General features: G+C 40.3%; 1 protein-coding gene across 1 annotated transcript in view; it reads left to right on the forward strand.

The window, feature by feature from the left end:
- The window catches only part of LOC107296166 (aldehyde dehydrogenase family 3 member B1), a 35,483-nt gene that overhangs the window by 1,185 nt on the left and 21,488 nt on the right, over positions 1 to 12,810 (forward strand). The window lies entirely within an intron of this gene.

Here is a 12,810-nt window from a genome sequence, read left to right on the forward strand (position 1 = left end):
AAAAACATCTACTTCTGCTTCATTGACTATGCTAAAGCCTTTGATTGTGTGGATCACAACAAATTGTGGCAAGTTCTTAAAGAGATGGGAGTACCAGACCATCTTATTTGTCTCTTGAGAAACCTATATGCGGGTCAAGAAGCAACAGTGAGAACTGGACACGGAACCACTGATTGGTTCAAAATTGGGAAAGGAGTCCAGCAAGGCTGTATACTGTCGCCCTGCCTATTTAATTTATATGCAGAGCACATCATGAGAAAGGCAGTGCTAGATGAATCACAAGTTGGAATTAAGATTGCCAGGAGAAATATCAACAACCTAAGATATGCAGATGATACCACTCTAATGGCAGAAAGTGAAGAGGAACTAAAGAGCCTCTTGATGCGGGTGAAGAAGGAGATTGCAAACGTTGGCTTGAAACTCAACATTAAGAAAACCAAGATCATGACATCCGGCCCTCTCAATTCGTGGCAAATAGATGGGGAAGAAATGGAGGTAGTGAAAGATTTTATCTTCCTGGGCTCCAAGATCATTGCAGATGGGGACTGCAGCCAAGAAATTAAAAGACGCTTGCTCCTGGGGAGATAATAATAATAATAATAATAATAATAATAATAATAATAATAATAATAATAATAATAATAATAATAATAATAAATAATGATGATGATGATGATGATGATGATGATGATGATGATGATGATGATAAAGTTGGAAGGGACCTTGGAGGTCATCTAGTCCAACCCCCTGCTCAGGCAGGAAACCCTATACCATTTCGGACAAATGGCTGTCCAGTTTCTTCTTAAAAACTTCCAGTGTTGGTGCGTTCACCGCTTCTGGAGGCAGGTTGTTCCATTGGCTAATTGTTCTAACTGTCAGGAAGTTTCTCCTTAGTTCTAGGTTGCTTCTCTCCTTGATTAGTTTCCATCTGTTGCTTCTTGTCCTGCCTTCAGGCGCTTTGGAGAATAGCTTGACTCCATCTTCTTTGTGGCAGCCCCTGAGATATTGGAACACTGCTATCATGTCCCCCCTCGTCCTTCTCTTCATTAAACTAGACATACCCAATTCCAGCAACCGTTCCTTATATATGTTTTAGCCTCCTAGATTTGCTATGGCAAATCTAGACAGCATACTAAAAAGCAGAGACATCACCCTGCCAACGAAAGTACGTATAGTCAAGGCTATGGTTTTCTCAATTGCAATGTATGCTGTGAAAGTTGGACAATAAGGCTGAGCACCAAAGAATGGAGGCCTTTGAACTATGGTGCTGGAGAAGACTCTTGCGAGTCCCCTGGACTGCAAGGTGATCAATCTGGTCAGTTCTAGAAGAGATCAATGCTGACTGCTCTTTAGAAGGCCAGATCCTGAAGTTGAAACTCAAATACTTTGGCCACCTAATGAGAAGGAAGGACTCACTGGAGAAGAGCCTAATGCTGGGAAAGATTGAGAGCAATAGAAGAAGGGGATGACAGAGAACAAGGTGGCTGGATGGAGTCACTGAAGCAATAGGCATGACCTTAAATGGACTCCAGAAGATGGCAGAGGACAGGAAGGCCTGGAGGAACATTGTCCATGGGGTCGCGATGGGTTGGACACAACTTCGCAACTAACAACAATAATTTGATTGAATTATTGTTTATAATGATGCATATTCCTATAGGTTGGTCTGCCATTCTTCTAAAAAAAGACAATGAATTATGCTGCTTATTTGGAGATATTGAAACTAATGAAGTGGTTTTGATCATTCTGAAAAAAGAGAATTGAAATATTTCATCTTTGTTTTATTAGGAACTAAATCTTGCAATCTATATTAACCATCTTTCCACTGATCAGATTTTCTTTGGTACATTCACCTTCATAAAAACAAAACATTGTAATTCTGCACATAACCTACAGCAGAACAATGGCAGCTGAGTTGTCTAATTGTCTCTTTATGACAGGAACTCGTGAGGCTGCAGTTACAGATAGTCTTGGATGGTAATGTCATGGTCAGTCAAAGACCTTGATGCTGAATGACTCATAAGGCAGATATTTCTGGCTACTCATGTAGCTGCCCCAAAGTAAATATATTAAAGGGTTTCCAGTGTTACTTGATCCCTGAAGCACAGGATGCTCAATTAAGAGTTCTGCTCAAAGATATTAACCCTAAAACACTCTCATTATATCCTGAACGATGACATATTTCTTTCAGATAATTATTTTCAGAGATGCAAAAGGATAATAGTGATAGTTGGGCAGACAGGATTCCTGTGTCATTTGGAGGATTATGATAGGAACATGGTATGCCAGGTTTATGGCTCACTCCAGTTTGTAAAAACAAAACAAAACAAAACAAGGACTCCACATTTGATGAGGTACTATGGCTGAGGAAAGAGAAGAGTGGAATTTTGAGCATCGGACTAAGTGTCAGAGTGGATGATTCCCATTGCGCTATTGCGCTGTTAGGAATGAGCCTAGCCTTAACTAGCCAAGAGTGCAAAATATTTCATTCCTCATTGTTTTAAATATTAAAATATTGCAATATTGTAAAACTGTAAGTGCTAGGAAAGGGAAGAGCTTTCTTCCTCTGGAATTCTATTCACATTTGGCCAAATAGCTCAACTTCTTTATAATGCCCAGCTGGTTCCCTTCTCCAATTTTGCACCATTAGAACTTGTTCAAAATTCTAAGATCAGCCCTTCAAGTTCCAACAATATGTCTTAAAAGCCACTCTGAGACTAGAACTAGACCTCATGAAAGTATAGGCTAGAGTGTGGGTGTCCATACCCAATTATTGGCTCAGACTATTCTTTTTCTCCATTGGCCCTGTCCCATTAACTATGAGGGACCAATTTTAATCCACATGGAAAAAGACAGTGACAACTAAAATATCATCCTTGTGCTTCTCTACAGGTCTTCTACTCATCATGGGATATGATCAGCCAAAATTATCATTAAGCAGCCTGTAGCAAACCAGAGCGCCAATGGGATGTAGTCAGATCCCCCAACCTTTACTGTCAATGATTCCCAATAGGCACTCTTCCTTTCCTGTGATATACTTAACTAAACTCAAAGTACCTGACTACTGGAGGGCCTTTATTGTAGCACCATGGCATGGCCTTCCCACAGCTGTCCTTGAAGGCTGATAAAGGAAGATTTCCTACCAGGAGACAGAATGTCCCTGTGGTGCTGGACAAACAGAAACAACAGATCTTGTGTCTGTGGAGATTCTCAGTCATCCAAGTCATAGTTTCTCAATGGTGCTTTTCCAAAAGGCAACTGGACTGTTTTTTTTCCTTGATGATGATGAAGAAGAATAAGATCCAGCCTCCCATTGGTTCTGGGAGGCTGGATCTTGTGCTTCTCCAGTGCCTACATTAAGAGACATCCATACTAACCTCATCACACCATTACTGTATAAATACAAGTAGTCCTCAACTTACAACCACAAATGAGCCCAAAATGTCTATTGTTAAGGGAAACATTTGTTAAGTGAGTTTTGCTCCATTTCACGACCTTTCTTGCCACAGTTGTTAAGTGAATCATTATAGTTGCTAAATTAGTAACATGGTGGTTAAGTGAACAAAATCCCCATTGCCTTTGCTTGTCAGAAGATTGTAAAAAGTGAACACATGACCCCAGGATAGTGCAACTGTCATAAATATGAGTCACTTGTCAAGTGTCTGAATTTTGATCACACGTTTATGGGAATACTGCAACAGTCGTAAGTGTGAAAAACGGTCATAAGTCACTTTTTTCAGTGCTGTTGTAACTTCGAATGGTCACTAAAAGAACTGTTGTAAGTCGAGGACTACCTGTACACAGGATGCACAGAACAATTTTATACCTTCCAGCTATTTTCAGATTCTGATCCTGCTGCTACATATAATGTTGTCAGGTTCTGTGCAGCAGTTCTCAAAATCCATCAGATAACAACCTGTGCCATAAACTAGTCTTAATAAGCATCCAGTTCAGTGGTGGGGTTCAGCCAGTTCGCACCACTTCGGCAGAACCGGTAGCTAATTTTTTGTTGCCCAGGCCCAGAACGGACTTCCGGAAGCGGCATCCAGACAGAGAACCGGTTGTTCACATATTTGAATCCCACCACTGATCCAGTTCATCATGCTAGAGTGTGCTGAGTTCCCCAATGTTTCTTGTTTTGCGGACCAGTGGGGGGAGACAATAGTTTGCAGAAGCGGCCGACAAGCGCAGCTCTGTTTGCACAAGCGGCAAATGGAGCATGTACACACACACTCGCACGCTGCTCTTGCAAGTGAGGATGCACATGCGTGCATGCGTGCTCGCCAGCTGTTTCCACAGCCCAGCTGCAAACTCCTCATGGCCGACTAGTGGGCCAGGGCCCACAGGTTGGGGACCCCTGCTGTACAGTGACAGATTTAGTCTGCCACACATTAACCTTTTACTTCTCTACACCCACCTAAGGTTCCTACTCCTCTTTTTAGGTTCCTTTTAGACATGTGTTTCTCTCTATATATATATTCTGTTTTATATTTTTTAGATTGTAATAATGAATATTTTAGACCCTAATGTACTTTTTTTGCTTTTTAACTGACAGTATCCCCGCCTCCTTATGCTGGTTTGACACAGAAAATAATTTGTTTCAGACCCTGGATTATCTCCACCCTTCCAGTCACATCCTTTGCTCTGAATATTCCCTTCCCATTCTTGTGACTTTGCAGAGCCACACCCACAGTACCTTCAGCATCCAATGAATTACAAGAGGGCTTTGGTTAACAACCAATCAGATGGAGTGCCAAGAAAACAAAAGAACATAAGCATGCTAAGTAAAAAGCAGTTCTCCAGAAATAAACAGGGTGAAGAGGAAACTTCCACTTACCAGTTGCACCCAGAACCAGCCAGGCAGAAAGAAGCAGAAGTAGAGGCTGAGGAATACAACTGCAGCAATGGAAAGAGGTACCAAAGAAGCACAGAGGCTGGAAGCAAATCCCATATTTTCTTCCTAAGGCTGACTTGACAATCTGATGCCTTAAAGAAGTTTTGAATCATGGCAAGAGAGAGGCATGATTGATGAAGACATCAATTTGTCCCACTCTGATATAGAGGAACCTATTGCCGGCTCAGCTACGGGTCCAAGGAGTTAAGGGAGCATTGACTGGATTCTCTTCTGAGATTGTACAGTTCTGATCTCGGAGAACAAGCCGTGAAGGTCCTCCATATATTGCTGAACCACATTTCAGAGAAACCTCAGCTGGCATAGCAAACTGTGAGGGATGCTGGACGCTGGTGGTCAGCAACTTCTGGAGCATCATAGATTCTCTGTCTTGTGATAAATGGTCTAGATAGGAAGGACCTGAATTTAATCGGAGCTTTGGGGTGTGTGGTGTAGAAATCAGTCAGAGACAGACTCATTAGTTAGCCCACTTGGATTCTGGTGTTGGATTTGAAAGACACGGGTCCCTTTCTTGGGAATTTGTTGCTGTTCCATCAGTCTTACTATATCTCAGTTTTAGGTTTCTATCTGTAAAATGGACATAAGGGACATGTTATAAAATAATTGTAAAACTGAATACTGCATGAATGTTTTGAACTATATATCTAAGAATATATTAAGACACCCAGTTATTGTTTCCAGGGTTAAAATACAGAGAAAATATGCGGAGCCAAAAAAGGACCTTTGTTTATCTGGTGTTTTCTATGTTGGTCAAATGAAGGGCAGGAATTAGTGTGCAATTAAGATGTTGGTTAAACTTGGGTTGGTTTTTTAAACTTAGATAGGGAAGAGCATGTTCATAAATCAACATGCAAAACAATGTACCTACTGGTTTGGAGACTTCAGACCCAGGTCTTACAAAATTGCTTTGAAAGGAAAGAAAAGAGAATTAAATTTTGAGTTGTGTCAGTAAAGGGGCAACCAGGGGCTATCACCACAATGGTGTATGGCAGGTCACGAGATATTGATCTAAGTGAATACCAAAGATTTAAGGATGCCTATGCTAACAGTGACTTTTATCAAGACTTCTGTGTTTTTTTGAACATATGTGGTCCAACCTTTCATTGTGGCATTTTATAAAAAAAACAAAACACAACAATATCCAGTATGAAAAAAAGGAAGATGGTTCTTTAGGAGATGTGAGGTTTTTTTCAGTGGAATGAAAAAGAAAGCAAGAGCAATGAAGTCCCTATGAAATGAGACAGGTGTTTGCATGACAATAACCTCACCTGGCAGCTCACACTTGGTACCCTGAATGTGTAGGGCTACAGTAGCTGGCGTGCCCAGGGCATTTCTTTGCCCAGTGGCAACAATGGCATTCCTTTTTCAAGGGTAGATAACAAGACTTTTATTTATTTTGTTGCTCTGTGTCACTTTTTATGGAAGCACCTGAACCTTTCTGAAATAAATTATGACAAAATAGGATGCAGTACCAGAGCAGAAATCCTTTTCTAGGAAGATCAACCAAGGTTCCCTCTAAAAACAAGTACTGCAATTTCTAGGGAGAACAGCCTGGATTAGCAATCACTAGGTTTTGTCAGGTTTTTTTTTCTATGATATTTCCAGGGAGAGGAGGAAAATTAATTTATATTAAACAGTAGAGTATTTATAACGGGTTTTCAGGTAATCCAGTCTGCATTTTAAAAAAAAAAGAAAGGACGGCAAGGTTCAGTGAAATCTGAAGACTAAGAACAGTATAAAAGGTGCAATATTAACCTTCCTTTTAGCTCCTTTTATAAACTTACATTTGATTTACAAATCTGTTGTATACAAACATACTTGGTTTACAACTAATGAGATATAAAAGAATAGGCTTTGCTTTAAAAAGTTTATGCTGTAACAAAACTTTATGAGACAACAAGATACTTAACAGAATTGAAGCAGAAAGCACTGCCATTTTTACCACTTTAGTAACAACCACTTTATCCCTCTTTCAACTGTTTAGGACACTTGATTTTTACAGGAACAGTAATATCTGCCCCACTAAACCCAGTACCAAACAAGCAGAGTCTGCAAAAGCTTTAATGGAACTGGCCCCATTTTGATATTGGGGAGCTTAAGCAAAGGAACATCTACTTCCCAAGAAAGAAAGTATATGCGTGGTAAACTGCCATGATATTAGTAGCAGCTGTTGGAACTCTAGACAGTTCAGCATAGACCAGACTTCATCCTGAGGCAAGTTGGTTACCCAGGAATGCTAACACACACAAAAAGATAAGTTGTTATTCCAGAAAGGGGCATCACAGTTCATTAGTAGCTCTTCTCTTCAGTTATCTCAATTTTGCTAATCTTTTAGTTTTAGAGCATGTATCCTAAACACGTCAATTTTCAGATGAGAGGATTTCAACTCTCAGAATTCTCAGCAATGGCCATCCTGGCTGAGAAATTCTGAGATTTGAACTTTGCGCAACTTGAAGTTGACAAGACTCAGAAAGTGTTTTAGAGCAAGACTCTTTAGTCCAGTCTCTGATTCCAGGTACACTTGACTTGGCGAGTTAAACTGCACTTTGTTTATTATTGTTTATTATTTGTTTATTTTCAAATACTTCTGCCTTTTCAGTTGCTCATAAGTGGAGGGAAAGGACTTCTTGCTGCTTATGATTATGATACGAATATGACCCAATTAGTACTTCTTTTTGCTGTGTCTCATGATGTCATCTTCATCTTAGCCTCCATTCAGACATGAAGCAAATTGAAGACATCCTTACTTGCTTTGATCGTTAAGTAATGCCTTTCTTCTATTTTTGTTTTGTTTTGTTTTTGGCCAGGGATATGATCTGGCATACTTCACTGAACATTTTGCTACTGACATGATCAAGGGTTGAGATCTCATTGCCCTCTTTAGGCTATTGAGGGCATTCCCCTACTCTCTGATCACTGGGAGCTATCCTTAGAGCCATTTTGGCTTGGACTCAGACAGCTGCCATAAATCCTCACAGGGGTTTATATGGTCTTATAAACATGTATTTAATGCTTTTTCAAAGATTGCTAGTTCTGTGCAGGAAATAAGTATTCTGTAACTGCAATTACTCATGCTTTGCCTAGGAAGGAGCCTCACTGAAGAGTGTTGCTCTGCTTGCCTGTGTATGCAATTAGACCTGGGGCTTGGGGGTTGTGCCTCATCATCTGACTGCTGCAGGTGAACAGGAGACACCTGTGGTCGATCAGCCTCAATTGAATTCTGGTTTACTGATTCCTGAGGCTGACAATCCTGAAGCACAGGCTCAGCTGGAGTGACACTATCAGATTCAAGATCAGATTTTGAAGCGTGGCTCATAACACTATCTCACGCCCAGAGCCCCCTTCCATCCTATCAACAAAGCAAGGTTATTGAGGATAACATTGATGAAACCATCTAACTAAACATGGAACATGCACTTGGGATGTATTCTCCCAAGACCATTCCTCAGGATCATTGCCTTTCCAGTTGATAAAGTACTGGAGGCAATCCTGATATAACCAGGAATCAAGAACATGAGGAACTTCATATTCAGGCTTGCCATCAACTAAAATGGGAGGCGGAGGTGGAATAGAAGGATGGTGTGCAGAATATATATATATATCTGCATGCCCAAAACTCCAGTGACCTCCTTCTAGAATTTGGCAGTAAATTGATGACCACAATCAGAAACCATGGGATTAGGTAAACTATGTAAACGAAATGTAGTTTATATAAATAGTTCTGAGCACACTTTTGGTATTTGGCAAGCCAATACAAGGAATGAAATGTGCCATTTTCACAAGTTCATCTACAATAACCATAATAGTGGTGGCACTTTCTGATTGTGGTAAATCTGAATGGAAATCCAAAATTTTCTCCGTAGTCAATTTAGATAGACACAGGAAATAATAAGCCTGAGGGCATTTCAGCAATGTGCTTGGCTCAAGTAGAAAAGGATGATATGTAACCATTGACTTCATCATGAACCCGTGGCCACCAAAAATATCTCAAGAATAGTTGCAGACTCTTATATTGTCCCAAGTATTCAACAGTTGGAGCATCATGACACAGAACCTTCTCCCGCAATTGGCCCCGATCAAATGTCCAGTCACTGAGTTGATTCTGGGGCAAATTCTGAATTTTCTGTATATAGTCTTGAGCATGAGGATCCTTACACCATTGTTCTTGTGAGTCCTTTAACCAGTCATCTGGAATTACAATAGCTGCAAAGTTTTCCAAAGGGATAACATTTTTAAGGAAAGTGGCACGATCATTTTGGTTATATTCAGGTTTTCAGGACAAAGCATTGTCTCACTTATTATGACTTCTTGGTATGTAAGTCAGTTAAAAAGAGAATGTAAGTCTTGGTGCGTAAATCACTTGAAAGGTTGAACCAGCAGAAAAGCAGAGGCCATTGGATCTGCCATTGATTTTATGAGATATTTGTAGGTACTCCAGGTTTTGATGGAGTACTTCTCCTGGGTGATAGACTCCCTCTAAATGATAATTCCATGTTTCAAAAGCTACTTTGATGGCTAAAAGTTCTTTATCCCAAATAGTATAATTGTATTCAGCAGGACGCAGCTTTCTTGAATAATATGCACTCAAGGAAAAAGTACCAAAGAAGGTATTTTTTCAAAGGATCATCTTGAAGAAGTTCCAGTTGCATCCCAAGGCTTCTGTCTGCATCATGAAGGATCTCAGAGGATCTGGGTAATGCAGGATTGATTTTGAGAAAAAAGCAGACTTGATAGCCTCAAAAGCTTCTTGAGCCTTTTGGTGCCAATTAAATGATACTTACTTTGTTTAAATATGCTCCAGAGGTACTGAGAAAAAAGCAAAGTTTAGAAAGAAGGTTCAATAATAATTTGCAAACCTCAGGAACTGTTCCAGATCATTGAGTTTTTGTGGGGCCTGCCAGGAGAGAATTGCCTCTATCTTATTTGGGACATGGTGAAGCCAGTTGAGGAAGCGCCATAACCCAGAAAGTCGATTGCTGTTTGATCAAATTCACATTTTTCCAACTAAGTGAATGATTGATGCACACAAAGCCACTGTAGTACCAGAAGGACATGTTGGAAGTGCTCAGTAGGGGAATCTGAATATATGAGAATATCATTGATATAATGGCACATTTGTCCAAAAGGTCTTGAAAGCCATTGTTCGTGAACTATTGAAAAACCCCAGGAGCATTAGATAGTCCGGAAGGCGTGACTGTATACTTGAAATGGCTACAGCATGTGCAATAGGAAGTCTTCCATTTATCTCTTTCACAGATCCATACTAGGTTGTAAACACCCCACAGATCCAGCTTGATGAATATCTTGGCTGTACAAAGGCAGTTCTGAAATGAGGGACAGTGGATAATGGTTGAGTGATCTGATTGAGAGCCCCAAAGTCACTGCAGAGTTAGAGCTTTCCAATTTCTTTTTTACAATTAGCACTAGAGGGATAGTTGGAGACATATATGGCTGGATAAACCTTATTTTCCAGATTTTACGTCTAGTTCATGTTCTGAAAAGTGAATACGTAGGAAGCTTTGCTCTAGAACAAGATTAACTGGACAGTCGTAGGGTCTATGAGAAGGCAGTTGAGCTGCTAAAGTCTCTCTAGAGTCTAGATAAATTCATATGAGTTTTGCAACCACGTGCTTTACAAATGATGGAGCCTTCAGATCAGATGCTCTGCAGATCATAGGTGTGGAGCCATTCCAGCCCTAAAACTACAGAAAAATGGGGTATGCATGCTAAGTAGAACTCCACCAATTCTTGATTTTAAAACACAGAACATAGAATAATAGAGTTGTAAGGGACCTCTGAGCTCTTCTAGTCCAACTCCCTGCTCAAGCAGAAGACCCTATACCATTTCAGACAAATGGTTGTCCAATCTCTTTTTGAAAGCCTTCAGTGATGGAGCACCCATAACTTCTGAAGGCAAGCTATTCCTTTGCTTAATTGCTCCAACCTTTAGGAAATTTCTCCTTAGTTCAAGGTTGCTTCTCTCCTTCGTTAATTTCCAACATTGCTTTTTGTTTTGCCTTTGATGATTTGGAAAATAGTTTGACCCCTTCGTCTTTGTAGGAGCCCCTCAAATATTGGAACAGTGCTATCATGTCCCCCCTAGTCCTTCTTTTCATTAGATTAGATATACCCAATTCCTGTAACCATTTTTCATATGTTTTAGCCTCCAATCCGCTAATCATCTTTGTTGGTCCTCTCTGCACTCTTTCCAGAATCTCAACATCTTTTTTGAATTGTGGTGACCAGAACTGGATGCAGTATTCCAAATGAGGTCTTACTAAGGCTTTGTAAAGTGGTACTAAAACTTCATGTGATCTTGATTTTATCCCTCTATTAATGCAGCCTAGGATTGCATTGGCTTTTTTGGCTGCTGCCGTATACTGTTGGCTCATATTTAAGTCATTGTCCACTGGGATTCCAAATTTCCTCTTGCAGTTACTGGCATTAAGCCACGTTTCACCTTGTCTATACCTATACAATTGATTTTTCTTACCTTTGCATGTGTTTGTTAAACCAAACACATGCAAAGTTTGGGTGTGGTCCTGAACATAAAAACTTTAAAAAAAAATAGAGGGAAGAAAAGGATAAATAAAACTAACAAAATAGTAAGAAGGTTAAATAAATAACAAGGTAGCACAAACAGGCAGAAAAAAAGGATAGAAAAATAGACATAATTACCCAGAATAGAGAAGCTAGAAACAAGGCTAACAGGAAAGCACATCCACGAATGAAAAGGAGGGTTTTCAAACAACAAACTCATGGAACAGGTGACTGATACTATTGTGGTATGCAATACATGTTCCATGTATGCGCTCATGCCCAAAGAACACCCAAACTATACATGTATTAGATGCAAATTATATGAACTACTACAGGAAAAAGTTAGGAACTTAGAGGCAACTCTAGCCAAACCGCAATGTACGAAAAAAAGCTCCACCCAAACCAAACCAAATAACGAACAAATAACTCCCAGAGGATTTGACCCTACTAATAAACCCTTGGAGGAAGACAAATGGAGGTATGTCACACACAGAAAGAAACACAATACTCCAAGAAAGAAACAGCATACAACAAACAAACCCCTTCTGCCCAATCCTACCCAACCAGAAGCAGCCCCATTAAAACTGAGCAATCGATTTCTCCCCTTAGATGGAAACATGCAGATCCACAACCTCACCCTCAAAGAAAACATGCAGACACCTAGCAAAGAAACAACTTCAAATATCCCTTAAAAAGTCACTTCAAATATCTCTAAAAAGCCACATCAACAAACACACCTGAGATAAACAGAGAAGCACCACAAAAAAAAGTGTTGGTCATAGGAGATTCTATTCTCAAAAGAACAGAATCATCCATCTGCAGACCAGACATACAATCCAGAGAGGTATGTTGTCTCCCTGGAGCAAAAATCAAAGATGTGGCTGAGAAACTCATGAATGGAATGGACTGATGTTCAAATTGTTCAAAAGAAACAGGTCTACGAAAAGAGGAGGGGGAGTTGCACTATATGTAAGAGAACACTACATATCTACAGAAATGCACGTGATCAAAGATAAGATCTCTCCAGAATGTAGATGGGTCAATATAAAAGAGAAAAAAAGTGACATTGCCATAGATGTATTTTACAGGCTACCCAACCAATCAGAAGAAATAGATGAACTCTTTGCCAATCAGTTAACAAACGTAATCAGTTAACAAACGGACCCGGATACCTTCGAGACCGCCTCCTGCCGCAGATTACCCCCCATCGACCTGTACGCTCCCACAGAGTGGGTCTCCTCAGGGTGCCGTCAGCCAGACAGTGCCGGCTGGCGACCCCAAGGGGGAGGGCCTTCTCTGTGGGAGCTCCCACCCTCTGGAATGAACTGCCCCCAGAGATCAGGGTGATCCCTGATCTC

Source organism: Protobothrops mucrosquamatus, unplaced genomic scaffold (assembly GCF_001527695.2).
Source record: "Protobothrops mucrosquamatus isolate PMUCROS unplaced genomic scaffold, P.Mucros_1.0 scaffold2675, whole genome shotgun sequence".
Lineage (NCBI taxonomy): Eukaryota > Metazoa > Chordata > Lepidosauria > Squamata > Viperidae > Protobothrops > Protobothrops mucrosquamatus.